General features: G+C 45.1%; 1 protein-coding gene across 1 annotated transcript in view; it reads right to left on the minus strand.

The window, feature by feature from the left end:
* The window catches only part of b3galt1b (UDP-Gal:betaGlcNAc beta 1,3-galactosyltransferase, polypeptide 1b), a 162,302-nt gene extending 134,759 nt beyond the window's left edge, over window positions 1-27,543 (minus strand). The window contains exon 1 of the mRNA XM_041864950.1: window positions 27,473-27,543. The gene's annotated coding sequence lies outside the window, so the exon portion shown is untranslated. The remainder of the gene's footprint in view (window positions 1-27,472) is intronic.
* Window positions 27,544-27,913: the final 370 nt, after the last annotated feature.

The following is a 27,913-nucleotide window of genomic DNA, read 5'->3' on the forward strand; positions in this document are numbered from 1 at the left end:
AACGTTTCCATGGATGATAACTAGGCATCTCTCCCATACGACACTTACTGGTAACAACAAAGTTCACACTCAACACCATGTCTTTAACTGTTGCCCTTTTGAATAGCAGTATACAAGTGCAGTGTTTCAGTCAGTTAGCAGCAGCTCATCAGTATGCACTGAGAGGAACACCTGTGGTGTATGCTCCAGATTGCTAATGTTTCCTTCAGAGACCTTCCGTTAAAGACGGAAGAGACAAGTAATGAGGCCTGTGCAGGGGGATTGGAATGCTAACAACAACATGAGCATAAAACTAGGATGCAGCAGCCAGCCAGCCATACAAACAGCTGAGAGCGAGTGAGCCTGAAATGTTGTTTAGATGCTGGGAAATATTCGTAGCCTGTTTCTGCTGTGCACAGAGAGGTATTTCTATGATTTTAAGACCACTCCTGCTTCTACACGTACCTCCCAATAAATTGCGCTGCCCAATATTGTAGCAGGGAGGTGTCAGAAATGGACCGGGATGCTGGCACAGGGTTTGTTTTCCATCTCTTAAGCACTATGCAACTCTCTGAGCATTGATTGCACTCTCCCTACGATGAGATATTAGGGCAGCTATAAATAAGTACAGTGGGGGAAAAAAGTATTAAGTCAGCCACCAATTGTGCAAGTTCTCCCACTTAAAAATATGAGAGAGGCCTGTAATTTTCATCATAGGTATACGTCAACTATGACAGACAAATTGAGAGAAAAAAATCCTGAAAATCACATTGTAGGATTTTTAATGAATTTATTTGCAAATTATGGTGGAAAATAAGTATTTGGTCACCTACAAACAAGCAAGATTTCTGGCTCTCACAGACCTGTAACTTCTTCTTTAAGAGGCTCCTCTGTCCTCCCCTCGTTACCTGTATTAATGGCACCTGTTTGAACTTGTTATCAGTATAAAGACACCTGTCCACAACCTCAAACAGTCACACTCCAAACTCCACTATGGCCAAGACCAAAGAGCTGTCAAAGGACACCAGAAACAAAATTGTAGACCTGCACCAGGCTGGGAAGACTGAATCTGCAATAGGTAAGCAGCTTGGTTTGAAGAAATCAACTGTGGGAGCAATTATTAGGAAATGGAAGACATACAAGACCACTGATAATCTCCCTCGATCTGGGGCTCCACGCAAGATCTCACCCCGTGGGGGTCAAAATGATCACAAGAACGGTGAGCAAAAATCCCAGAACCACACGGGGGGACCTAGTTAATGACCTGCAGAGAGCTGGGACCAAAGTAACAAAGCCTACCATCAGTAACACACTACGCCACCAGGGACTCAAATCCTGCAGTGCCAGACGTGTCCCCCTGCTTAAGCCAGTACATGTCCAGGCCCGTCTGAAGTTTGCTAGAGTGCATTTGGATGATCCAGAAGAGGATTGGGAGAATGTCATATGGTCAGATGAAACCAAAAAACTTTTTGGTAAAAACTCAACTCGTCGTGTTTGGAGGACAAAGAATGCTGAGTTGCATCCAAAGAACACCATACCTACTGTGAAGCATGGGGGGTGGAAACATCATGCTTTGGGGCAGTTTTTCTGCAAAGGGACCAGGACGACTGATCCGTGTAAAGGAAAGAATGAATGGGGCCATGTATCGTGAGATTTTGAGTGAAAACCTCCTTCCATCAGCAAGGGCATTGAAGATGAAACGTGGCTGGGTCTTTCAGCATGACAATGATCCCAAACACACCGCCCGGGCAACGAAGGAGTGGCTTCGTAAGAAGCATTTCAAGGTCCTGGAGTGGCCTAGCCAGTCTCCAGATCTCAACCCCATAGAAAATCTTTGGAGGGAGTTGAAAGTCCATGTTGCCCAGCGACAGCCCCAAAACATCACTGCTCTAGAGGAGATCTGCATGGAGGAATGGGCCAAAATACCAGCAACAGTGTGTGAAAACCTTGTGAAGACTTACAGAAAACGTTTGACCTGTGTCATTGCCAACAAAGGGTATATAACAAAGTATTGAGAAACTTTTGTTATTGACCAAATACTTATTTTCCACCATAATTTGCAAATAAATTCATTAAAAATCCTACAATGTGATTTTCCGGATTTTTTTTCTTCTTATTTTGTCTGTCATAGTTGACGTGTACCTATGATGAAGATTACAGGCCTCTCTCATCTTTTTAAGTGGGAGAACTTGCACAATTGGTGGCTGACTAAATACTTTTTTCCCCCACTGTAAATCAAGTAAAGGCAGGACACTAAACCTACAATTCAAACACATTTCTTTCAGTTTGTTTTTATGTTTGTAAATTCCCTGGGTTTATATACTGTATATGTTGTGTTATGTCCTGTTAGTAACATAGCATGGTACATTTCAACATTGTAAACCTGCGTCCTCTGCCTAATCAAAATCTGAATTCCTAGACGTATCTTGAGGTCCCATTTACCTGGATGGCTTAGTAAATGGGTATTTCATACGAACAGGAGCCACGCACTGATGGATTCTTATAGCAAGACTTAAATGCACTCCAACACCTCTCAACATATTATACATAAGGCATCTCCTATGAATAATTGCATTTCAACATTTTCATTTTTAAAAACATGTACTAAAATATTTCAACGTTATTGAAATCAAAATTACTAAAAACAGTTCTGTGCAGTGATTCAAAGTACCACACAAGGCTAAACTGGGAATCTGGGATTCCATCTCAAGTGAAATTTCACTTGCCCATGAAACTGTAGATTGCGCAAAATAGATGAAACACTGAGAATGCAAAATACTATCCTGCATACAGATGAGATAAAAACTAAGCAGATGATGTTATCAGAAGATACAATGCATACTTCCTAATCAGGTTTTGGGTCCAACTATGGAATCAAGATATGAGACCAGGGCTAATCAGTAAGGTGATAATGTGCCACATAAGCTCAGAGAGTCGATTCACAATGAGTGACATCAAATTTAGAGAACGATACAATCAAAATGACAATATCAGGAAAACCACAAAGACAACCCTCTAGGATTTGCCACATTTACAGAACTTGTATTTCTGTTTGGATACCAAAAACATGAAAGCACTTAAGATGTGTTACTGAAACTATACTCAGCAGTGGTGTAATAGAGGATATATGCAATACAGTGCATTCGGAAAGTATTCAGACCCATTGACTTTTTCCACATTTTGTTACGTTATAGCCTTATTCTAAAATTGATTAAAGAAATGTTTTTCCTCATCAATCTACACACCATACCCCATAATAACAAAGTGAAAACAGGTTTTTAGAATTTTTTGTATCCCTTATTTACATACAGTACCAGTCAAAAGTTTGGACACACCTTTACTATTTTCTACGTTGTAGACGTAGACACCTATGGAATCATGTAGTAACCAAATAAGTGTTAAACAAATCAAAATCTATTTTATATTTGAGATTTTTCAAAGTAGCCACCCATTGCCTTGATGCACACTCTTGGCATTCTCTCAACCAGCTTCACCTGGAATGCTTTTCCAACTGTCTTGAAGGAGTTCCCACATATGCTGAGCACTTGTTGGCTGCTTTTCCTTCACTCTGCGGTCCAACTCATCCCAAACCATCTCAATTGGGTTGATGTCGGGGGATTGTGGAGGCCAGGTCATCTGATGCAGCACTCCATCACTCTCCTTCTTGGTCAAATAGCCCTTACACAGCCTGGAGGTGTGTTGGGTCATTGTCCTGTTGAAAAACAAATGATAGTCCCACTAAGCCCAAACCAGATGAGATGGTAGCCATGCTGGTTAAGTGTGCCTTGAATTCTAAATAAATCACAGACAGTGTCACCAGCAAAGCACCCCCACACCATAACACCTCCTCCTCCATGCTTTACAGTGGGACTACAAATGTGGAGATCATCCGTTCAACCACACCGCGTCTCACAAAGAAACAGCGGTTGTAACCAAAAATCTCAAATTTGTACTCCAGACCAAAGGACACATTTCCACCGGTCTAATGTTGATTGCTCGTGTTTCTTGGCCCAAACAGGTCTCTTCTTCTTATTGGTGTCTAGTAGTGGTTTCTTTGCAGCAATTCGACCATGAAGGCCTAATTCATACAGTCCCCTCTGAACAGTTGATGTTGAGATGTGTCTGTGACTTGAACTCTGTGAAGCATTTATTTGGGCTGCAATTTCTGAGGCTGGTAACTCTAATGAACGTATCCTCTGCAGCAGAGGTAACTCTGGGTCTTCCATTCCTGTGGTGGTCCTCATGAGAGCCAGTTTAAGTTAAGACCACTTCTGGTTACCCTCACCCATTAGGACCCAAGCTAGACAATCGGGCTGGCTTTGTAGTGCTTGTCCCGAATGGCGCATTCATGTGAATGGGCATATTGGAAGACACCGTGCCAGTAGTGATGGGGTTCTGTAAATGATAAACCAATTGCAAAGGTAAAAAAATATAATTCATGATATGTTTAGCTGAGTGGAAAATGTAGGCTTTGATGTTTGTAATGGCTTAATTAATTAATGAGTTTGGTTAAGTGTGGTAGTATGAAAAAAATAATGTATGCACTCACTAACTGTAAGTCGCTCTGGATAAGAGCGTCTGCTAAATGACTAAAAGGTAAAAGGTAAAGTTTCATCATAGCGCTTGATGGTTTTTGCGACTGCACTTGAAGAAACTTTAAAAGTTCTTGAAATGTTCCATATTAACTGACCGTCATGTCTTAAAGTAATGGTGGACTGTCGTTTCTCTTTGCTTATTTGAGCTGTTCTTGCCATAATATGGACTTGGTCTTTTACCAAAAGGGCTATCTTCTGTATACCCCCCACCTTGTCACAACACAACTGATTGGCTCAAACGCATTAAGAAGGAAAGAAATTCCACTAATTAACTTTTAAGAAGGCACACCTGTTAATTGAAATGCATTCCAGGTGACTACCTCATGAAGCTGCTTGAGAGAATGCCAAGAGTGTGGAAAGCTGTCATTAAGGTGCAAAGGTGGTCCTCTGTAGCTCAGCTGGTAGAGCACGGTGCTTGTAACGCCGAGGCAGTGGGTTCGATCCCCGGGACCACCCATACACAAAAATGCATGCATGACTGTAAATCACTTTGGATAAAAGCGTCTGCTAAATGGCATATTATTATTATCAAGGCAAAGGGTGACTATTTGAAGAATCTCAAATATAATTTCTGATTTGTTTAACACTTTTTTTGGTTACTACATGATTCCATATGTGTTATTTCATAGTTATGATGTCTTCACTATTATTCTACAATTTAAAAAATAGTAAAAATAAAGAAAAGCCCTTGAATGAGTAGCTGTGTACAAACTTTTGACTGGTAGTGTAAGTATTCAGACCCTTTGCTATGAGAATCGAAATTGAGCTCAGGTGCATCCTGTTTCCATTGGTCATCCTTGAGATGTTATGTTTCTACAACTTGATTGGAGTCCACCTGTGGTAAATTCAATTGATTGGACATGATTTGGAAAGAAACACACCTGTCTATATAAGGTCCCACAGTTGACAGTGCATGTTAGAGCAAAAACCAAGCCATGAGGTCGAAGGAATTGTCCGTAGAGCTCCGAGACAGGATTGTATCGAGGCACAGATCTGGGGAAGGGTACCAAAACATCTCTTCAGCATTGAAGGTCCCCAAGAACACAGTGGCCTCCATCATTCTTAAATGGAAGAAGTTTGGAACCACCAAGACTCTTCCTAGAGCTGGCCGCCCGGCCAAACTGAGCAATCGGGGGAGAAGGACCTTGGTCAGGGAGGTGACCAAGAACCCGATGGTTACTCTGACAGAGCTCCAGAGTTCCTCTGTGGAGATGGGAGAATCTTCCAGAAGGATAACCGTCTCTGCAGCACTCCCCCAATCAGGCCTTTATGGTAGAGTGGCCAGACGGAAGCCACTCCTCAGTAAAAGGCACATGACAGCCCGCTTGGAGTTTGGCAAAAGGCACCGAAAAGGACTCTCAGACCATGAGAAACAAGATTATCTGGTCTGATGAAACCAAGATTGAACTCTTTGGCCTGAATGCCAAGTGTCACCTCTGGAGGAAACCTGGCACCATCCCTACAGTGAATCATGGTGGTGGCAGCATCATGGGGATGTTTTTCAGCGGCAGGGACTGGGAGATTAGTCAGGATCGAGGGAAAGATGAACGGAGCAAAGTACAGAGAGATCCTTGATGAAAACCTGCTCCAGAGCGTTCAGCACCTCAGACTGGGGCAAAGGTTTACCTTCCAACAGGACAACAACTCTAAGCACACAGCCAAGACAACGCAGGAGTGGCTTCAGGACAAGTCTCTGAATGTCCTTGAGTGGCCCAGCCAGAGCCCGGACTTGAACCCGATCTAACATCTCTGGAGAGACCTGAAAATAGCTGTGCAGCGATGCTACGCATCCAACCTGACAGAGCTTGAGAGGATCTGCAGAGAAGAATGGGAGAAACTCCCCAAATACAAGTGTGCCAAGCATGTAGAGTCATACCCAAGCAGACTCGAAGCTGTAATCTCTGCCAAAGGTGCTTCAACAAAGTACTGAGTAAAGGGTCTGAATACTTATGTAAATATGATATTTCCGTTAAAAAAAATAAAAAAATTAGCAAACATTTATAAAAATCTGTTTTTGCTTTGTCCTTATGGGGTATTGCATGTAGATTGATGAGGGGGGAAAAAACAATTTAATCAATTTTAGGATAAGGCTGTAACGTAACAAAATGTGGAAAAAGTCGAGGGGTCTGAATACTTTCCGAATGCACTGTATGTCACTTATTCTAATGGAATTTGTCACACAGGGCGCCTTTTCTTCGCCGGGTGGGCCGTTTGTTAGTTATTTTGCTAAATTTGAATATACCCACTTCTCCAGGCACCACTACACCACTGGTAATCAGGAAAGACACAAATTCAGTGTATCTTATCTAAGCATAGCAAACCAGTTTGAGACATGCTGAGATGTTCAGCTCTGACAAATATCCTGAGAGGACTTAAGGGGTGGCTGGAATAGCCTGTGTAATTAGAAAAACTATCAGGACCGGCGTTACCAAGAAGGAGAGTGATGGCGTGCTGCATCAGATGACCTGGCCTCCACTTTTTTGGTTACTACATGATTCCATATGTGTTATTTCATCGTTTTGATGTCTTCACTATTATTGTACAATGTAGAAAATAGTAAAAAATAAAGAAAAACCCTTGAATGAGTAGGTGTTCTAAAACTTTTGCCTGGTAGTGTATGTTTTGCCAAAATAATATAATTACTCCTGTCTAAATAAAATTATTCAAAATACTTCACCGGAGAACATGACTTCACCACAGAGGATCATTAGCTTCTTTTATTTTTTAAATAGCTGTGGTAGGCCTATGCCCATTTCATTTGGAAGCCCGCAATTTGGGCAGCACGCGTGGCAATTGTCTTAGCTGATTATTGAGTTGCGTCTCTCAGTGAGAAGTATCTAAAATACTGTATGTGTGAAGATAATGTGTCTTGAGTATAATTTAAAATGTTGCAACAAGAAGAAGGGGAGGGGTGTGTGGCGAAGATATGGCGTCTTTCTCAGAATGCATACACTCAGCTCTCCAGAATGTGCGCAGCTGTCTCCCGCCAGTTATTACACATTCATTGTTTCATTGTGTGAATTGTTTGCCCTTTGTTTATTTTTATCAATTCCCCATTACATATGTCACCAGTAGGCCTATTAAATGTACAGTTAATCTCCATCATTTGGTTACATTCATTTCTATTAATGCATGTATTACTTACAGTCATTCGCCGTTGTCATTATCGGAGTGGAAATATTGTTTGCAGAGTTGACAACCTGTTACACTTGTGAGAAACAAGTTTTGGTTCATTTCATAAGCATCATTTATGAGTTTCGTCAATTCTTTCAATGTCTTTTGTTTGGAGAGCTCCATGTGAGCAATGAGCATTTGTCTGGTTTCTCTGTCCTGATAACGTTGAGGGAGCGCGTGCGCCTGAGCAAGCGTAGAAGTAGGCCTACCTTGCCTGCTGAGCGCAAATGTAGGAAAGTGCCCATTTGGGGATGTCTGATTTCTGATTGTCCTGATGATCTCCCACATATCCAGTGATGTAGTGGTGCCTGGAGAAGTGGGTATACTCACATTTTGCCAATAATTTCATAAAACGGCCGACCGGTGAAGGAAAGGTGCCCTGTGTGAAAAATCTGATGCAAAACAGTGATATACAGTGCCTTCAGAAAGTACACTACATGACCAAAAGTATATGGACACCTCCTCGTCGAACATCTTATTCCAAAATCATGGGCATTAATATGGAGTTGGTCCCCCCTTTGCTGCTATAACACCCTCCACTCTTCTGGGAAGGCTTTCTTCTAGATGTTGGAACATTGCTGCGGGGACTTGCTTCCATTCAGCTACAAGAGCATTAGCGAGGTCGGGCACTGATGTTGAGCGATTAGGTCTGGCTCGCAGTCAGCATTACAATTCATCCCAAATGTGTTCGATGGGGTTGAGGTCAGGGCTCTGTGCAGGCCAGTCAAGTTCTTCTACACCGATCCCGACAAACCATTTCTGTATGGACCTCGCTTTGTGCACGAGGGCATTGTCATGCTGAAACAGGAAAGGGCCTTCCCCAAACTGTTGCCACAAAGTTGGAAGCACAGAATCGTCTAGAATTACATTGTATGCTGTAGCATTAAGATTTCCCTTCACTGGCGCTAAGGGGCCTAGCCCGAACCAAGAAAAACAACCCCAGACCATTATTCCTCCTCCACCAAACTTTACAGTTGGCACTATGCATTCGGACAGGTAGCGTTCCCCTGGCATCCGCCAAACCCAGATTCATCGGTTGGACTGCCAGATGGTGAAGCGTGATTCATCACTCCAGAGAACGCGTTTCCACTGCGCCACAGTCCAATGGCTACAAGCTTTACACCACTCCAGCCAACGCTTGGCATTGCGCATGGTGATCTTAGGTTTGTGTGCGGCTGCTTGTCCATGGAAACTAATTTCATGAAGCTCCCGACGAATAGTTATTGTGCTGACGTTGCTTCCAGAGGCAGTTTCGAACTCAGTAGTGAGTATTGCAACCGAGGACAGACGATTTTTACGCACTACGCGCTTCAGCACTTGGCGGTCCCGTTCTGTATGGCCTACCAACTCGCGGCTGAGCCGTTGTTGCTCCTAGACCTTTCCACTTTCCAATAACAGCACTTACAGATGACTGGGTCAGCTCTAGCAGGGCAGAAATTTCATGAACTGACTTGTTGGAAAGGTGGCATCCTATGACAGTGCCACGTTGAAAGTCACTGAGCTCTTCAGTAAGGCCATTTTACTGCCAATGTTGTCTATGGAGATTGCATGTGCAAGATTTTATACACCTGTCAGCAAAGGGTGTGGCTGAAATAGCCAAATCCACTCATTTGAAGGGCTGTCCACATACTTTTATATATACAGTGTATTCATACCCCTTGACTTATTCCACATTTTGTTGTGTTACAGCCTGAATTCAAAATGGATTACAAAATAATAATAATCTCACCCATCTATATACAATACCCCATAATGGCAAAATGAAAACATGTTTTTAGAAAATGTTCCTAATTTATTGGAAATTAAATACAGAAATATTTCATTTACATACATTATGTATTCACACCCCTGAGTCAATACTTTGTAGAAGCACCTTTGGCAGCGGTTATAGCTGTGAGTCTTTCTGGGTAAATCTCTAAGAGCTTTCCACTCCTGGATTGTGTAACATTTCCCATTATTATTTTCAAAATTCTTCAAGCTCTGTCAAATTGGTTGTTGATCATTGCTAGACAACAATTTGAAGGTCTTGCCATATATATTCAAGCAGATTTACAGTGAGGAAAAAAAGTATTTGATCCCCTGCTGATTTTGTACGTTTGCCCACTGACAAAGAAATGATCTGTCTATAATTTTAATGGTAGGTTTATTTGAACAGTGAGAGATCCAGAAATCCAGAAAAACGCATGTCAAAAATTTTATAAATTGATTTGCATTGTGACGTCACGAGAGGCTACACAGCTTTCAGCGGGATTGCTCAAGTAGTGCAAGGAGACAAGGTTCAAACAAAACAAGGATTTTATTATAGGTCTTGGGAAATTAACGAAAATATAACAAAATTCTGTTCTCTTGTGGCTCTTTAAGGGTTAACAGTTCAGGGATGTCTCTTCCACATCCAAAATCATAATTCTCACTCGCTCAGATAACTTTTCCCCAGCCTTACTGTAGTCCACGTTGCAGCTAGTGGCCAACCCAGCAAAAAGTCCTTCCAAATGTCTCTCACGTATTTCCACAGGTGCATATATCCAAAGGTGAGTATTTCCCAAAGGTAAGTATCTCCAAATCCTTATATTCCTCATGGAAGTGGACGTGCAGCACTCTTGTCCTCCAGAGAGCCCAGGTTGGAGACTGTGTCTCTTCCCTTCCCAAACCTTCAGCTCATCAGCTCCTCATTTGTTTCAGCTGCGTGGGAAGATTGGCCATAGAGGGGGTGGAGTTCCCGACCATACCAGCAGATGGAGCCATAGCTGTCTGGGTTTGCAGCCACCTCAGGGGGATGTAACGTCCCTCCAGGACACAGCCTCTCGTGACATCACACATCCCCCTCCTCGGGACCGACGTCCTCGTCGGGGTAAAGGCAGCGAAGAAGGCATCACGCCGGGAGAGGGCGTCCGCATTGCCGTGGTGCTTGCCAGACTGCTCTCTCTTCAACTCCTCCAACTCTAGGACCAGGGACTCAGCCTCCTGTTGTCTCTCCTTGAGTTTCTTACTGAACGCATCAGCCTTGGTTTTAGCAGAGTTTAGCTTCTGTTGAGCAGCTTTCAGTTCCTTCTCTCTCTCTGCCTCCGCATTCTTCATCTTGTTCTCCAACACCTTGTACTTCTCCTCTGCCTTCTTCTGGACCTCCTTACTACTGCGCAGGGTCTCCTCACACTCCTCGATGGTCCTGCGCAGCCTCTCCAGCTCCTCCTGTTGCTTAGGGAAGGAGCTCTGTTGGAGTTTAGCCTGGAGGATATCTAACTCTTCTGTCTTCATGTCTAACTGTTGCTTTAACAAACGATACCTCTCAGCGGTCCCCTTCAGACCAGACAGTTCTTTGTCCAGATTCTGTAGCTCCGTCTCTGTGTCGGTCTGGGCACCTGCCATCCCTATCAGAGCCCGGGCGGGAGTGAGTAACTCGGAGGATTGCACCGGAGCCTTCCCAGGATGAGTCTTGCCTCTCCGGTTCCGAGGTACTCGGGTTATCCTCTCCTGAGACTCTCTCCAGAGTGGGTAAAAGGCTGGGCAGTCTCGTCCAATTAGGACAGGGACGGGGAGGGAATCAACCACCCCCGCCGTCGTGTGTATGGTTCCCCGGGTGCTGGTCATTGTAAGTTCAGTAATGGGGTATTCTCTGGTGTCCCCATGGACACAGGAAACTGGGAGGACTTTCCCCGGGGGTCAGACACGTTGGGCCCACCAAATCCTTACGCACCAGGGTGGCCCGGCTACCAGAATCCAGTAAGGCCTCCACATCATGGTGATTCACAGTTACCGGGCAGGTGGGGGGTCGATCTGGGCCGCCATCTACGACTCCCAAGAGCGAGGCAAAACGGTGTGTGGGTGCTGAGCTGGAGGACTCCGCAGTGGGCATAGGTTCATCGGCTGGTTTCCCACACTGCCAGGAGATATGTCCCATCTCCCCACACCGGTAACACTGTCGAGTTTCCCCCTCCTGGTGTACTCTTCTTGGACCCGCCTGGTTTCTGGCTCCCCCCTGGAGCCGGGATAAGTCCTGACGTGGCTGGGTTCGAGACCTTGGGGTCCTTTGGACGGGTTCTTCCCATTTGTGGTGGGGCCGCACTCCTGGGGTCTTTTCGGGAAGCATTCAGCATCTCCGCTGTGGCCTGGTACTTTTCCACAGCTTCCACGGTCAGATCAGCCGTGGTCAAGGCCTGTTGACTGATGAACCGTTTTGCCTCATAAGGCAGGGGCGCGTAGGTAACGATCCACCACAACGGCCTCTACCACCGCCGCTGCTGTATTCCTCTGCGGATCCAGCCATTTCCTTGCGATTCGGACAAGTTCATGCATCTGCGCCCGAGGAGGTTGGTCTGGTTGGAAGGTCCAACTGTGAAAGCGCTGGGCCATACCAAACTTTGTGAGTCCATATCTGCTGAGGATCTCAGACTTCAGGGCATCATAGTCAGTAACCTGGTCAGGGCCCAGGTCCCGGACAGCATTCAGCGATTCCCCGGTTAGAAAGGGGGCTAACAGACCAACCCACTGTTGCTTGGGCCAGGCTTCCCTAGTGGCCGTGGCCTCAAATGCATGCAGGTATGCCTCAATGTCATCGGTAGCTCCCATCTTAGATATAAAGTCACTTGCCTTTATTGGGCGGGTATTTTGGACCACCCTCTGTCTCTGCAACTGCAATTCCTCTGCCTTCAGAAGGTTGGCTTTCTTTTGCTCCTCCAAGAGAGCCACGTTTGCTTGCATCTGGGCTTGCTGGCCAGCAACAAGGGCTTTCAATATGTCCTCCATTTCAGTCGGCGGGGAGCCTACGGCCAACTTGGAAAACTGGGTGATCAAACCTTCGGTATCCTCCTCTGACATGCACTATTAACGCTTGAGCGTGCCCGTATTCTCCACCATCTGTGACGTCACGAGAGGCTACACAGCTTTCAGCGGGATTGCTCAAGTAGTGCAAGGAGACAAGGTTCAAACAAAACAAGGATTTTATTATAGGTCTTGGGAAATTAACGAAAATATAACAAAATTCTGTTCTCTTGTGGCTCTTTAAGGGTTAACAGTTCAGGGATGTCTCTTCCACATCCAAAATCATAATTCTCACTCGCTCAGATAACTTTTTCCCCAGCCTTACTGTAGTCCACGTTGCAGCTAGTGGCCAACCCAGCAAAAAGTCCTTCCAAATGTCTCTCACGTATTTCCACAGGTGCATATATCCAAAGGTGAGTATTTCCCAAAGGTAAGTATCTCCAAATCCTTATATTCCTCATGGAAGTGGACGTGCAGCACTCTTGTCCTCCAGAGAGCCCAGGTTGGAGACTGTGTCTCTTCCCTTCCCAAACCTTCAGCTCATCAGCTCCTCATTTGTTTCAGCTGCGTGGGAAGATTGGCCATAGAGGGGTGGAGTTCCCGACCATACCAGCAGATGGAGCCATAGCTGTCTGGGTTTGCAGCCACCTCAGGGGGATGTAACGTCCCTCCAGGACACAGCCTCTCGTGACATCACAGCATTTTAATGAGGGAAATAAGTATTTGACCCGCTCTCGATCAGAAAGATATATGGCTCCCAGGTGTCTTTTATACAGGTAACGAGCTGAGATTAGGAGCACACTCTTATAGGGAGTGCTCCTAATCTCAGCTTGTTGCCTGTATAAAAGACACCTGTCCACAGAAGCAATCAATCAATCAGATTCCAAACTCTCCACCATGGCCAAGACCAAAGAGCTCTCCAAGGATGTCAGGGACAAGATTGTAGACCTACACAAGGCTGGAATGGGCTACAAGACCATCGCCAAGTAGCTTGGTGAGAAGGTGACAACAGTTGGTGAGATTATTCGCAAATGGAAGAAACACAAAATAACTGTCAATCTCCCTCGGCCTGGGGCTCCATGCAATATCTCACCTTGTGGAGTTGCAATGATCATGAGAACAGTGAGAAATCATCCCAGAACTACACGGGAGGATCTTGTCAATGATCTCAAGGCAGCTGGGACCATAGTCATCAAGAAAACAATTGGTAACACACTACGCCGTGAAGGACCGAAATCCTGCAGCGCCTGCAAGGTCCCCCTGCTCAAGAAAGCACATATACAGGGCCGTCTGAAGTTTGCCAATGAACATCTGAATGATTCAGAGGAGAACTGGGTGAAAGTGTTGTGGTCAGATGAGACCAAAATCGAGCTCTCTGACATCAACTCAACTCGCCGTGTTTGGAGGAGGAGGAATGCTGCCTATGACCCCAAGAACACCATCCCCACCGTCAAAGTTGGAGGTGGAAACATTATGCTTTGAGGGTGTTTTTCTGCTAAGGGGACAGGACAACTTCACCGCATCAAAGGGACGATGGACGGGGCCATGTACCGTCAAATCTTGGGTGAGAACCTCCTTCCCTCAGCCAGGACATTGAAAATGGGTCCTGGATGGGTATTCCAGCATGACAATGACCCAAAACACATGGCCAAGGCAACAAAGGAGTGGCTCAAGAAGAAGCACATTAAGGTCCTGGAGTGGCCTAGCCAGTCTCCAGACCTTGAACCCATAGAAAATCTGTGGAGGGAGCTGAAGGTTCTAGTTGCCAAACGTCAGCCTCGAAACCTTAATGACTTGCAGAAGATCTGCAAAGAGGAGTGGGACAAAATCCCTCCTGAGATGTGTGCAAACCTTGTGGCCAACTACAAGAAACATCTGACCTCTGTGATTGCCAACAAGGGTTTTGCCGCCAAGTACTAAGTCATGTTTTGCAGAGGGGTCAAATACTTATTTCCCTCATTAAAATGCAAATAAATTTATAACATTTTTGACATGCGTTTTTCTGGATTTTGTTGTTGTTATTCTGTCTCGCACTGTTTAAATAAACCTACCATTAAAATTATAGACTGATCATTCCTTTGTCAGTGGGCAAACGTACAAAATCAGCAGGGGATCAAATACTTTTTTCCCTCACTGTAACTCAAAACTGTAACTCGGACACTCAGGAACATTCAACGTCTTCCTGGTAAGCAACTCCAGTGTAGATTTGGCCTTTTGTTTTAGGTTGTTGTCCTTCTGAAAGGGGAATTCATCTCCCAGTGTTTGGTGGAAAGCAGACTGAACCATGTTTTCCTCTAGGATTTTGCCTGTGCTTAGCTCCATTCCGTTTATTTTTTGTCCTGAAAAACTCCCCAGTCCTTAACGATTACAAGCATACCCATAACATGATGCAGCCACCTCTATGGTTGAAAATATGGAGAGTGGTACTCAGTAATGTGTTGTATTGGATTTGCCCTAAACATAACACTTTTTTTTCAGGATAAAAGTTAATTGTTTTGCCACATTTTTTGTAGTATTACTTTTGTGTTGCAAACAGGATGCATGTTTTGGAATATTCCTTCTTTTCACAATTAGGTTAGTATTTATCACGTTTCAGGAGAAGACCCAGATGAAGACAGTGTCGAAGTAACAAAAGTTTATTACAAAAACAGGGGGCAGGCAAACAACAGGTCAAGGGCAGGCAGAGGTCAGTAATCCAGATCAGAGTCCAACAGGTACAGAACGGCAGGCAGGCTCAGGGTCAGAGCAGGCAGAATGGTCAAAACCGGGAAAACTAGAAAACAGGAACTTGAGAAAGACAGGAGCAAGGGGAAAAACGCTGGTAGGCTTGACGAAACAAAATGAACTGGCAACAGACAAACAGAGAATACAGGTATAAATACACTGGGGATAATAGGGAAGATGGGCGACAGGAGACAAAGGGCTGTGAGACATGGGTTTGATCCTAGACACATGAAAAGTGGCATGTATACGGAGGGTATGGGGCAACAGAAGACGAACAGCAGAGGGGCTAATGATCTTGGAGATGGGGAAAGGGCAGATAAACCGGGGGGAAATTTTGCGGGACTCCACCCGGGGGGGCGGCAGATCTCGGGTGGACAGCCATACATTCTGCCCGAGACGATACCGGGGAGCCGGGATCCGGTGGCGGTCCACTTGTCGTCGATACCTGGAGGTGGTCTTGAGAAGAGCCGACCGGGCTCTCCTCCAGGTACGACGACAGCGACAGACAAACATCTGGGCCGAGGGTATGCCAACATCTTCCTCTTGCTCCGGGGCTGATAACCCAGGGAACACTCAAAGGCTCTAGGTGGTGGGGTTGGCAGAGACCAGGCAGCGCAGAGTCATCTCCAGGTCTTTGGACTGAGGGTGGAAACAAGAGGACAGGCTGGCCGACGACCCAATGAGTGTACAGAATGCCTTCCAGAACCGGGACGAGAACTGAGGACCCCGGTCGGAGACCATGTCCACTGGGAGTCCATTGATCTAGAAGACGTGCTGCACCATGAGCTGGGCCATCTCTTTGGCGGGGGGTAGCTTGGGGAGAGGAATGAAGTGGGCGGCTTTGGAAAACCGGTCCACAACTGTCAGGATGGCGGTGTTGCCATCAGATGGGGGAAGACCAGTGACAAAGTCCAGGGATATGTGAGACCAGGGACGGTGAGGAACAGGCAGAGGAGGTTGGAGGAGACCAGCTGGAGCTTGCCGAGGAGTCTTGTTCTGCGCACATATCGTGCAGGCGGCGACGAACATGGAGACGTCAGGAACCATGGTAGGCCACCAAAAACGTTGTCGCAAAAAGGCCAGGGTCCGACGGGAGCCCGGGTGGCAGGCCAGCCTGGAGGAGTGGGCCCACTTCGGAACAAACATCTGGTTATCTGCACCCCCCCCCCCGCGGAGCGGAAGAAAATGAGGATGTCGAGGTGACGAAGACAAACCAGTTCAACATGTCGCGGACAACATCATTAACCAGCTGGAGCATTGGTAAGGCCAAATGGCATGACCAGATACTCGTAGTGACTGCTGGCCGTGTGGAAGGCAGTCTTCCACTCGTCCCCCTCCCCTATCCGCAACAGGTGGTAGGCGTTCCGTAGATCCAGCTTGGAGAACAAGTTGGCCCCCTGGAGCGGCTCGAAGGCCGAGGAGATGAGTGGTAGCGGGTAGCGGTTCTTCACCGTGATGTCGTTGAGGCCTCACTAGTCGATGCATGGGCGCAGGGTTTTCCCGGCGGGGGAGGCAGAAGGACGGATGAACCCGGCAGCTAGGGAGTCCTCAATGTAGGTCTCCATTGCCTTGGTCTCTGGACCCGACAGCGAGTTCATTCGTCCCCGGGACAGAGTGGTGCCTGGGAGAAGGTTGATTACGCAGTCATAGGGTTGGTGCGGCGGAAGCGAAGTGGCCCGGGCCTTACTGAACACCTCCTGGAAGTCCTGGTACTCCGCGGGAATGGCGGAGAGGTCCAAGGCAACTTCCGAGCCCCCAGGAAGACGTCCCGGGGCAGGCTGCATTGACTTCAGGCAATGAGCATGGCAGAACCGGCTCCAGCCCACGATGGCACCAGTAGACCAGTCAATAAAGGGGTTGTGTCGCTGGAGCCAAGAGAAACCCAATACCACAGGAACCTGAGGAGACTTAATTAGCAGGAATTGGATTGTCTCGCTGTGGTTCCCTGATACTCATAGGTTGATGGGGGTGGTATTGTGGGTGACCCAGCCAATAGAGCACCCGTCCAGCACTCTAACATCCATGGGAATGGAGAGGGGCTGAGTGGGGATGCCCAGCTCGGATGCCAGGGTAGCGTCCATAAAGCTCTCATCGGCCTCAGAGTCGATGAGTACCCGGAGAGATTTTGACTGGTTCCCTCACAGCAATATGGCATGAAAGGGGGTGTGAGTAAGGAGAGAGGAAAGGTTATCCGTATGGCCCACCAGAGTACTCGCTCCTACCGGTGAGCCTGGTGTTTTAGTGGACAGGTAAACACAAAATGACCAGTAGTCCCGCAATACAGGCAACTTTTCGTGTGAAGCCTGTATTGCCATTCGGCTGGAGACAGCCTAGCTCTGCCTAGTTGCATCGGCTAGGGAAGAGGTGAATCGGCAGACTTCGGAGACTCTCGGGGGAACTCATGTAGCCTCGGGTTCTCTCGGCAACGGAGCTGTCGGGGACTTCCGGGAAGCCTCGGAGCTCGAGGTGGAATCCTTGGGCGGGCGAGTGAATCGGATTTCCTCTCCTTCCTTTGTTCCTGTAGTCGCCCATCGATCCGAATGGTCAAGGCGATGAGCGAGTCGATATCCGTTGGTAGTTCCCGGGCTGCAGGCTCGTCCTTTACTTCCTCTGATACTCCGTACAGGAACGTGACGAACAGCGCTTCCGGGTTCCAGACACACTCATCTGCCAATGTGCGGAAATCTACTGCATAGTCTGCTACACTGTGGGATTCTTGCCGAAGCTGGAGTAACTTCCGGGCAGCCTCTCTCCCGGACAATGGAGCATCGAAAACCTTCTTTACCTCCTGCATGAACTCCTCCAGACTGAAGCATACGGCCGACTGTTGTTCCCACACTGCCGTAGCCCAGGCGAGAGCCCTCCCGGACATCAGCATGATGAGGTACGCTATCTTCTGAGGGGAAGGAGGAGGGCCTACTAGTAGGACCTACTATTGAAACAGATAAATTAGGCTGTCAACAATTCACAGGTTTCTGTATTTTTTATATAGTGTGTATACACAATGTCCACTGAAAAAGACCCTCCACTACACCACTGCATACAGTTGAAGTTTACATACACTTAGGTTGGAGTCATTAAAACTCATTTTTCAACCACTCCGCACATTTCTTGTTAACAAACTATAGTTTTGGCAAGTCGGTTAGGACATCTACTTTGTGCATGACACAAGTCATTTTTCCAACAATTGTTTACAGACAGATTATTTCACTTATAATTCACTGTATCACAATTCCAGTGGGTCAGAAGTTTACATGCACTAAGTTGACTGTGCCTTTAAACAGCTTGGAAAATTCCAGAAAATAAGGTAATGGCTTTAGAAGCTTCTGATAGGCTAATTGACATGGATGTGTACCTGTGGATGTATTTCAAGGCCTACCTTCAAACTCAGTGCCTCTTTGCTTGACATCATGGGAAAATCAAAAGAAATCAGCCAAGACCTCAGAAAAAAAATGGTAGACCTCCACAAGTCTGGTTCATCCTTGGGAGCAATTTCCAAACGCCTGAAGGTACCACGTTCATCTGTACAAACAATAGTAAGCAAGTATAAACACCATGGGACCACGCAGCCGTCATACCGCTCAGGAAGGAGATGCATTCTGTCTCCTAGAGATGAATGTACTTTGGTGCGAAAAGTGCAAATCAATCCCAGAACAACAGCAAAGGACCTTGTGAAGATGCTGGAGGAAACAGGTACAAAAGTATCTATATACACAGTAAAACAAGTCCTATATCGACATAACCTGAAAGGCCGCTCAGCAAGAAAGAAGCCACTGCTCCAAAACCGCCATAAAAAAGCCAGACTACGGTTTGCAACTGCACATGGGGACAAAGATTGTACTTTTTGGAGAAATGTCCTCTGGTCTGATGAAAGAAAAATAGAACTGTTTGGCCATAATGACCATCGTTATGTTTGGAGGAAAAAGGGGGTTGAATCAATCAATCAATCAATTTTATTTTATATAGCCCTTCTTACATCAGCTAATATCTCGAAGTGCTGTACAGAAACCCAGCCTAAAACCCCAAACAGCTAGTAATGCAGGTGTAGAAGCACGGTGGCTAGGAAAAACTCCCTAGAAAGGCAAAACCTAGGAAGAAACCTAGAGAGGAACCAGGCTATGAGGGGTGGCCAGTCCTCTTCTGGCTGTGCCGGGTGGAGATTATAACAGAACCATGCCAAGATGTTCAAAAATGTTCATAAGTGACAAGCATGGTCAAATAATAATCAGGAATAAATCTCAGTTGGCTTTTCATAGCCGATCATTAGAGTTTAAAACAGCAGGTCTGGGACAGGTAGGGGGTTCCATAACCGCAGGCAGAACAGTTTAAACTGGAATAGCAGCAAGGCCAGGCGGACTGGGGACAGCAAGGAGTCACCACGGCCGGTAGTCCCGACGTATGGTCCTAGGGCTCAGGTCTCTCAGTTGGCTTTTCATAGCCGATCATTTAGAGTTGAAAACAGCAGGTCTGGGACAGGTAGGGGTTTCGTAGCCGCAGGCAGAACAGTTGAAACTGGAATAGCAGCAAGGCCAGGCGGACTGGGGACAGCAAGGTGTCATCATGCCCGGTAGTCCTGACGTATGGTCCTAGGGCTCAGGTTCTCAGAGAGAAAGAGAGAACGAGAGAATTAGAGAGAGCATACTTAAATTCACACAGGACACTGGATAAGACAGGAGAAGTACTCCAGGTATAACCAACTAACCCCAGCCCCCCGACACATAAACTACTGCAGCATAAATACTGGAGGCTGAGACAGGAGCGGTCCGGAGACACTGTGGCCCCATCCGAAGAAACCCCCGGACAGGGCCAAACAGGAAGGATATAACCCCACCCACTCCGCCAAAGCACAGCCCCCGCACCACTAGAGGGATATCCCCAACCACCAACTTACAATCCTGAGACAAGGCCGAGTATAGCCCACAGAGGTCTCCACCACAGCACAAACCAAGGGGGGGCGCCAACCCAGACAGGAAGATCACGTCAGTAACTCAACCCACTCAAGTGACGCACCCCTCCCAGGGACGGCATGAAAGAGCACCAGCAAGCCAGTGACTCAGCCCCTGCAACAGGGTTAGAGGCAGAGAACCCCAGTGGAGAGGGGAACCGGCCCGGCAGAGACAGCAAGGGCTGTTCGTTGCTCCAGCCTTTCCGTTCACCTTCACACTCCTGGGCCAGACTACACTCAATCATATGACCTACTGAAGAGATAAGTCTTCAGTAAAGACTTAAAGGTTGAGACCGAGTCTGCGTCTCTCACATGGGTAGGCAGACTGTTCCATAAAAATGGAGATCTATAGGAGAAAGCCCTGCCTCCCGCTGTTTGCTTAGAAATTCTAGGGACAATTAGGAGGCCTGCGTCTTGTGACCGTAGCGTACGTATTGGTATGTACGGCAGGACCAACTCGGAAAGATAGGTAGGAGCAAGCCCATGTAACGCTTTATAGGTTAACAGTAAAACCTTGAAATCAGCCCTTGCCTTAACAGGAAGCCAGTGTAGGGAAGCTAGCACTGGAGTAATATGATCAAATTTCTTGGTTCTAGTCAGGATTCTAGCAGCCGTATTTAGCACTAACTGAAGTTTATTTAGTGCTTTATCCGGGTAGCCGGAAAATAGAGCATTGCAGTAGTCTAATCTAGAAGTAACAAATGCATGGATTAATTTTTCTGCATCATTTTTGGACAGAAAATTTCTGATTTTTGCAATGTTACGTAGATGGAAAAAAGCTGTCCTTGAAACAGTCTTGATATGTTCGTCAAAAGAGAGATCAGGGTCAAGAGTAACGCCTAGGTCCTTCACAGTTTTATTTGAGACGACTTTACAACCATCAAGATGAATTGTCAGATTTAACAGAAGATCTCTTTGTTTCTTGGGACCTAGAACAAGCATCTCTGTTTTGTCCGAGTTTAAAAGTAAAAAGTTTTCAGCCATCCACTTCCTTATGTCTGAAACACAGGCTTCTAGCGAGGGCAATTTTGGGGCTTCACCATGCTTCATTGAAATGTACAGCTGTGTGTCATCCGCATAGCAGTGAAAGTTAACATTATGTTTTCGAATAACATCCCCAAGAGGTAAAATATATAGTGAAAACAATAGTGGTCCTAAAACGGAACCTTGAGGAACACCGAAATGTACAGTTGATTTGTCGGAGGACAGACCATTCACAGAGACAAACTGATATCTTTCCGACAGGTAGGATCTAAACCAGGCCAGAACTTGTCCGTGTAGACCAATTTGGGTTTCCAGTCTCTCCAAAAGAATGTGGTGATCGATGGTGTCAAAGGCAGCACTAAGGTCTAGTAGCACGAGGACAGATGCAGAGCCTCGGTCTGACGCCATTAAAAGGTCATTTACCACCTTCACAAGTGCAGTCTCAGTGCTATGATGGGGTCTAAAACCAGACTGAAGCATTTCGTATACATTGTTTGTCTTCAGAAAGGCAGTGAGTTGCTGCGCAACAGCTTTTTCTAAAATTTTTGAGAGGAATGGAAGATTCGATATAGGCCGATAGTTTTTATATTTTCCGGGTCAAGGTTTGGCTTTTTCAAGAGAGGCTTTATCACTGCCACTTTTAGTGAGTTTGGTACACATCCGGTGGATAGAGAGCTGTTTATTATGTTCAACATAGGAGGGCCAAGCACAGGAAGCAGCTCCTTCAGCAGTTTAGTAGGAATAGGATCCAGTATGCAGCTTGAAGGTTTAGAGGCCATGATTATTTTCATCATTGTGTCAAGAGATATAGTACTAAAACACTTAAGTGTCTCTCCCGATCCCAGGCCCTCGCGAGATCTGTGCAGATCCAGGACAGCTAAGCCCTGGAGGAATACGCAGATTCAAAGAGGAGTCCGTAATTTGCTTTCTAATGGTCATGATCTTTTCCTCAAAGAAGTTCATGAATTTATCACTGCTGAAGTGAAAACCATCCTCTCTTGGGGAATGCTGCTTTTTAGTTAGCTTTGCAACAGTATCAAAAAGAAATTTTGGATTGTTCTTATTTTCCTCGATTAATTTGGAAAAGTAGGATGATCGAGCAGCAGTGAGGGCTCTTCGGTACTGCACGGTACTGTCTTTCCAAGCTAGTCGGAAGACTTCCAGTTTGGTGTGGCGCCATTTCCGTTCCAATTTCCTGGAAGCTTGCTTCAAAGCTCGGGTATTTTCTGTATACCAGGGAGCTAGTTTCTTATGACAAATGTTTTTCGTTTTTAGGGGTGCAACTGCATCTAGGGTATTGCGCAAGGTTAAATTGAGTTCCTCAGTTAAGTGGTTAACTGATTTTTGTCCTCTGACGTCCTTGGGTAGGCAGAAGGAGTCTGGAAGGGCATCAATGAATTTTTGTGTTGTCTGAGAATTTATAGCACGACTTTTGATGCTCCTTGGTTGGGGTCTGAGCAGATTATTTGTTGCGATTGCAAACGTAATAAAATGGTGGTCCGATAGTCCAGGATTTTGTGGAAAAACATTAAGATCTACAACATTTATTCCATGGGACAAAACTAGGTCCAGAGTATGACTGTGGCAGTGAGTAGGTCCAGAGACATGTTGGACAAAACCCACTGAGTCGATAATGGCTCCGAAAGACTTTTGGAGTGGGTCTGTGGACTTCTCCATGTGAATATTAAAATCACCAAAAATTAGAATATGATCTGCTATGACTACAAGGTCTGATAGGAATTCAGGAAACTCAGAGAGGAACGCTGTATATGGCCCAGGAGGCCTGTAAACAGTAGCTATAAAAAGTGATTGAGTAGGCTGCATAGATTTCATGACTAGAAGCTCGAAAGATGAAAACGTCATTTTTTTTTTTGTAAATTGAAATTTGCTATCGTAAATGTTAGCAACACCTCCGCCTTTGCGGGATGCACGGGGAATATGGTCACTAGTGTAACCAGGAGGTGAGGCCTCATTTAACACAGCAAATTCATCAGGCTTAAGCCATGTTTCAGTCAGGCCAATCACATCAAGATTATGATCAGTGATTAGTTCATTGACTATGACTGCCTTTGAAGTGAGGGATCTAACATTAAGTAACCCTATTTTGAGATGTGAGGTATCACGATCTCTTTCAATAATGGCAGGAATGGAGGAGGTCTTTATCCTAATAAGATTGCTAGGGTGAACACCACCATGTTTAGTTTTGCCCAACCTAGGTCGAGGCACAGACACAGTCTCAATGGGTATGGCTGAGCTGACTACACTGACTATGCTATTGGCAGACTCCACTAAGCTGGCAGGTTGGCTAACAGCCTGCTGCCTGGCCTGCACCCTATTTCACTGTGGGGCTAGAGGAGTTAGAGCCCTATCTATGTTGGTAGATAAGATCCCAACTGATTGAACACCATCCCAACCGTAAAGCACAGGGTGGCAGCATCATGCTGTGGGGGTGCTTTGCTGCAGGAGGGACTCGTGCACTTCACAAAATAGATGGCATCATGAGGAAGGAAAATTATGTGGATATATTGAAGCAACATCTCAAGACATCAGTCAGGAAGTTAAAGCTTGGTCGCAAATTGGTCTTCCAAATGGACAATGACCCCAAGCATACTTCCAAAGTTGTGGCAAAATGGCTTAAGGACAACAAAGTCAAGGTATTGGAGTGGCCATCACAAAGCCCTGACCTCAATCCTATTGAACATTTGTGGGCAGAACTGAAAAAGCGTGTGCGAGCAAGGAGGCCTACAAACCTGATTCGGTTACACCAGCTCTGTCAGGAGGAATGGGCCAAAATTCACCCAACTTATTGTGGGAAGCTTGTGGAAGGCTACCCGAAACGTTTGACCCAAGTTAAACAATTTAAAGGCAATGCTACCAAATACTAATTGAGTGTATGTAAACTTCTGACCCACTGGGAATGTGATGAAAGAAATAAAAGCTGAAATAAATCATTCTCTCTACTATTATTCTGACATTTCACATTCTTAAAATAAAGTGGTGATCCTAACTGACCTAAGACAGGGAATTTTTACTAGGATTAAATGTCAGGAATTGTGAAAAACTGAGTTTAAATGTATTTGGCTAAGTTGTATGTAAACTTCCGACTTCAACTGTATATCCAGTGGAATCATAATAAAAAAACAGCTATCTGTCCCGAGGTCAATGGCATGGGATACTCTGAGGGCCCGGAATAGGCTAGTTGATACAATGTTGCAAGTTCGCTAGTGACAGCTTCGGTCCGGACCCAGTCGATTGATTTGATAGCCTACAACGTTGTACTTCACTAGTGATAGCTCAAGTCAAGACAGATAGAAAGGGAGGCAGACAGGCGGAGTAGAGAGATTAATGCGATTGAAAGAACCTGAATTTTCATCAGGATTTTTCTACTGTTTTTTTTGTCTGCTTTAGGCCAATGTATTTTCCTTAGCTGACGATGGAAGTTATATGCCTACTGCTGCATTGGCCTATAGGCTATCTCTGAGTTCCATGCGCTCATTTCTTTAGCCTCCAATGGATCACGGTGTACTAATATGTCCATACGGCAAGGCAGAGGCTGCCTTAACTTTGAGATTTTTAGCATTTTCTTTCAGATTTGTATGATTAACCATGTGACAATGATTTTGAGAAATGAAAACATTATTATTGAAATTAAACTGTTCCATGAAAATGTTCATCAAAATAATCATAACTGGCATGCAGATTGGTAGAAATGGTAGGATAAATGCTAAGCTTCCTCAAACTTGAAACTCACGAGCCGCCCATGGTCTTTACTATAACATCCATTTAAAAGAAACTGGCACACATAGGAGGTCCTGTGAAAATATACGTGCCCGCCTATAGAACTCAAATGCCCGTCTAACTGATTCGTTCTACCGATAACATTGATTCTGTGATCCACTTGACCAAGAGCTGTGAAACACCGCATTCCACAATGACCATGCCAGTCGGCCTTGAGAGCCAAAAAATTCCCTCAGAGAATCACAATTATAGCTCCAGTGCCTCTTCATGAATGGGCTTTAAATATATACTGCACCTCCCAAAGGGAACAGGGGAAGGCAACTGCTATAGCTCTGCAAAAATACCCATTCCTGCAAAAATACTTATTTTCTTTTGCCCCCATCTTTAATCAAATACTAGCCTTGGTTTGGGAAAGAAGAATATCATTATTATCAATATTCAATAATATCAATATTCACCCACTTAAATTATTTATTTGGCATTAGAAATTCTGCGGGAGTAGTGAACCCAACCACTTTGAAAATCATTCCTTGGAATACATTTCAAATTCATGGTTGTGTGGTTCCCTGTTTGGCCTTCTGGTGCAGCAAATGTCACCGTATGTCAATGCAAACAGTTGAATCAATTAACTCCCACGTCTATTGAAGCCGCAATCAATATATCAATGTCAAGGAACTGGATTCAAAGCTGTAATTAAAACATAAGGTAGAAATGGGAATACGATAGCGGCTGTGCACAGCAGGATTTCTTCACACACCCGTGTCTCTATGTCCTGCAGATCTGCATGTTTTGTGGGTGCATGTGTGCCAGTATGCGCAATAGATTCCCTTGTATGGATGCCTAAAGGGCAAGGGGTGATGTAATCCAAAGAAATGTAAAGAAAGGCTAAAGGTAGGATGTAATCCAACCCAGTGCAAAATGGCAATGACAAAGATTATAACAGTGGAGCTCTAAGGAAGATGGATGAGGTGCACAGTAGCATTTGTTAGATACCAAACCAATACCTGGAGGGAATTGGACACCACACACTCCACATCAAGGTTAAGGCAGAACCTACAGTACATGACTGACAGGGATGAAAAGCCAAAAGAAGAACATTTATATATTTTGAAATATGCAGTCCCCCTCTGGTGTAGACTTCAAGAGGAATCTCATATAATATAATAGATTTGCTGAACAAATTCACCACATATTTGAGGTCAAAAAGGCAAAAACCAAGGATTCAGCACATTCAACATGAATATGAGCCTGTGAGCGTCTGTTGAAAGGAGGCAGTCACATTGATGGCACTGACGAGAGACCTACAGGCTCTCAACGTGTAAGGGAACAGCACTCTTTGACAGCAGCACAAAACTACGTAAATGAAAGTGATTGGTTCCAAAGGCTGACATTTTCATTTTCTCTGTAAACACCTAAATCTGCCAAAATAAGATTGTGCCAGTGCTAGATTGTTATTATCAAGCACAGAAACTGAAGAGCTATGCCTTTGTACTGTTGATATGCTGCCTATCTCATTCTCATGGTTATGTTCCAAATCACAATTATGCTTTTTAGTATCAGACAAACCATGCAGAGATAATTAGCGTATATCATGTACCTAAGCTATAGAAAGCCTAAAACGCATAATCATATGCATGGCCATATGGGATGCATCGTGTGTGTGAGGGCACATCACGATTGAATAAACACACTATTAAAATGACTCAACTGCAACGCAATATAATTTAGCCAAATTGCCATAATGTATTGTACACAGACACAGAGTATGTAACTTTATGGTAACACTCTATATGAAGTAACTCCTATACCTGTGTCTAGGCTAACATTGGCCCATAGGCATTCCTGTCTTTCAGTCTTCTCATCTTTCTGGAGGTTGTACATAGGAAGGGAGATATAACAGACATGATGGGACTATAAGATGAATATGCCTCTGTATTGCCAAGAGGACAGCAGGAGTTTTAGAGCTATCAGAAGAAACTACACAGACACTGCATGCCACATAGACAACAGTGCCTAGAACAGGGCTCAGAGCAGACAACCTGCCAGTTTCTTTTGGTTATTACCAAAAAAGTTGCAAGAAGAATTCTTCACACCAAGTTTCTAGTCGCCAAAACGAGGTGTACTATGAGGGGGGTGAGTGCTTCCAAAAAGTGGTAGGCTATTTCAACCACGGACAGTTCATTTTGAAGCAGGCTAGTCCACTGTAATTATCAAAATAGCTCCCATCATATCACAAGAGATGCCCAGTGCTGCACAATTGAGCAGAAATCCTAAATCTATTATCAGTGGGCTCGCGTCCAGCGGATGGCACAGGAAAACGCATATGCTAGAGCTACACCGGGGATTTTTAGGAGTTAATTAAGGAAATACCTCGAGACTGAATAAAAAACGATTTGAACAGTAGCCTGATATCAGCTGGTTGGGACCGTGAACGCAACCGTGTAAATATTACGGTAAACTCATTTACATGGTTGTTATAAATGGGAGAGTCAAATCACCATCATAGGCTACTAAACAGCTGATTAAAGTGCCTCTAAAACAATACAATAGACGGCAGAAACAAGCAAGCTGAGCCTACCTCTTTTACCGTCTCCATCCCATTCAGACTTCTGGTCCTGATGCGACAGCGGCGCCTCCAGCATCCTAAAGTGAAACGTTATTTGTCTCGAAGAGAAAAGATCGTAGCGCCTTGAGTTGGAGCTCATACATTGACAAGAGACCGGTCCAATCAGAGAGTAATACGATGGAGTTGTAGCCAATCCACTTGAAAGAAAGAAAGCTACTTTACATACTGTAGCAAGGTAGATTGACGTTATAAGAGTATTTCCATTCAACTAGCAATTGTTATGAATTTGCAGAATGACTGACTTTATAGCCCAATTCTTTAATTGTAACACCACTTGGCTAGGCTAGCCTACTTGCTTATGGGATAAACTGTTGGATAATTGTATGTTTAAAGAAATAACAAGACTATAAACAAAAAATAACTACATAAGAGGGAAATTATATTCACTCCTAT

The sequence above is a fragment of the Coregonus clupeaformis genome, chromosome 4 (assembly GCF_020615455.1).
Source record: "Coregonus clupeaformis isolate EN_2021a chromosome 4, ASM2061545v1, whole genome shotgun sequence".
NCBI classification, from domain to species: Eukaryota; Metazoa; Chordata; class Actinopteri; order Salmoniformes; family Salmonidae; genus Coregonus; species Coregonus clupeaformis.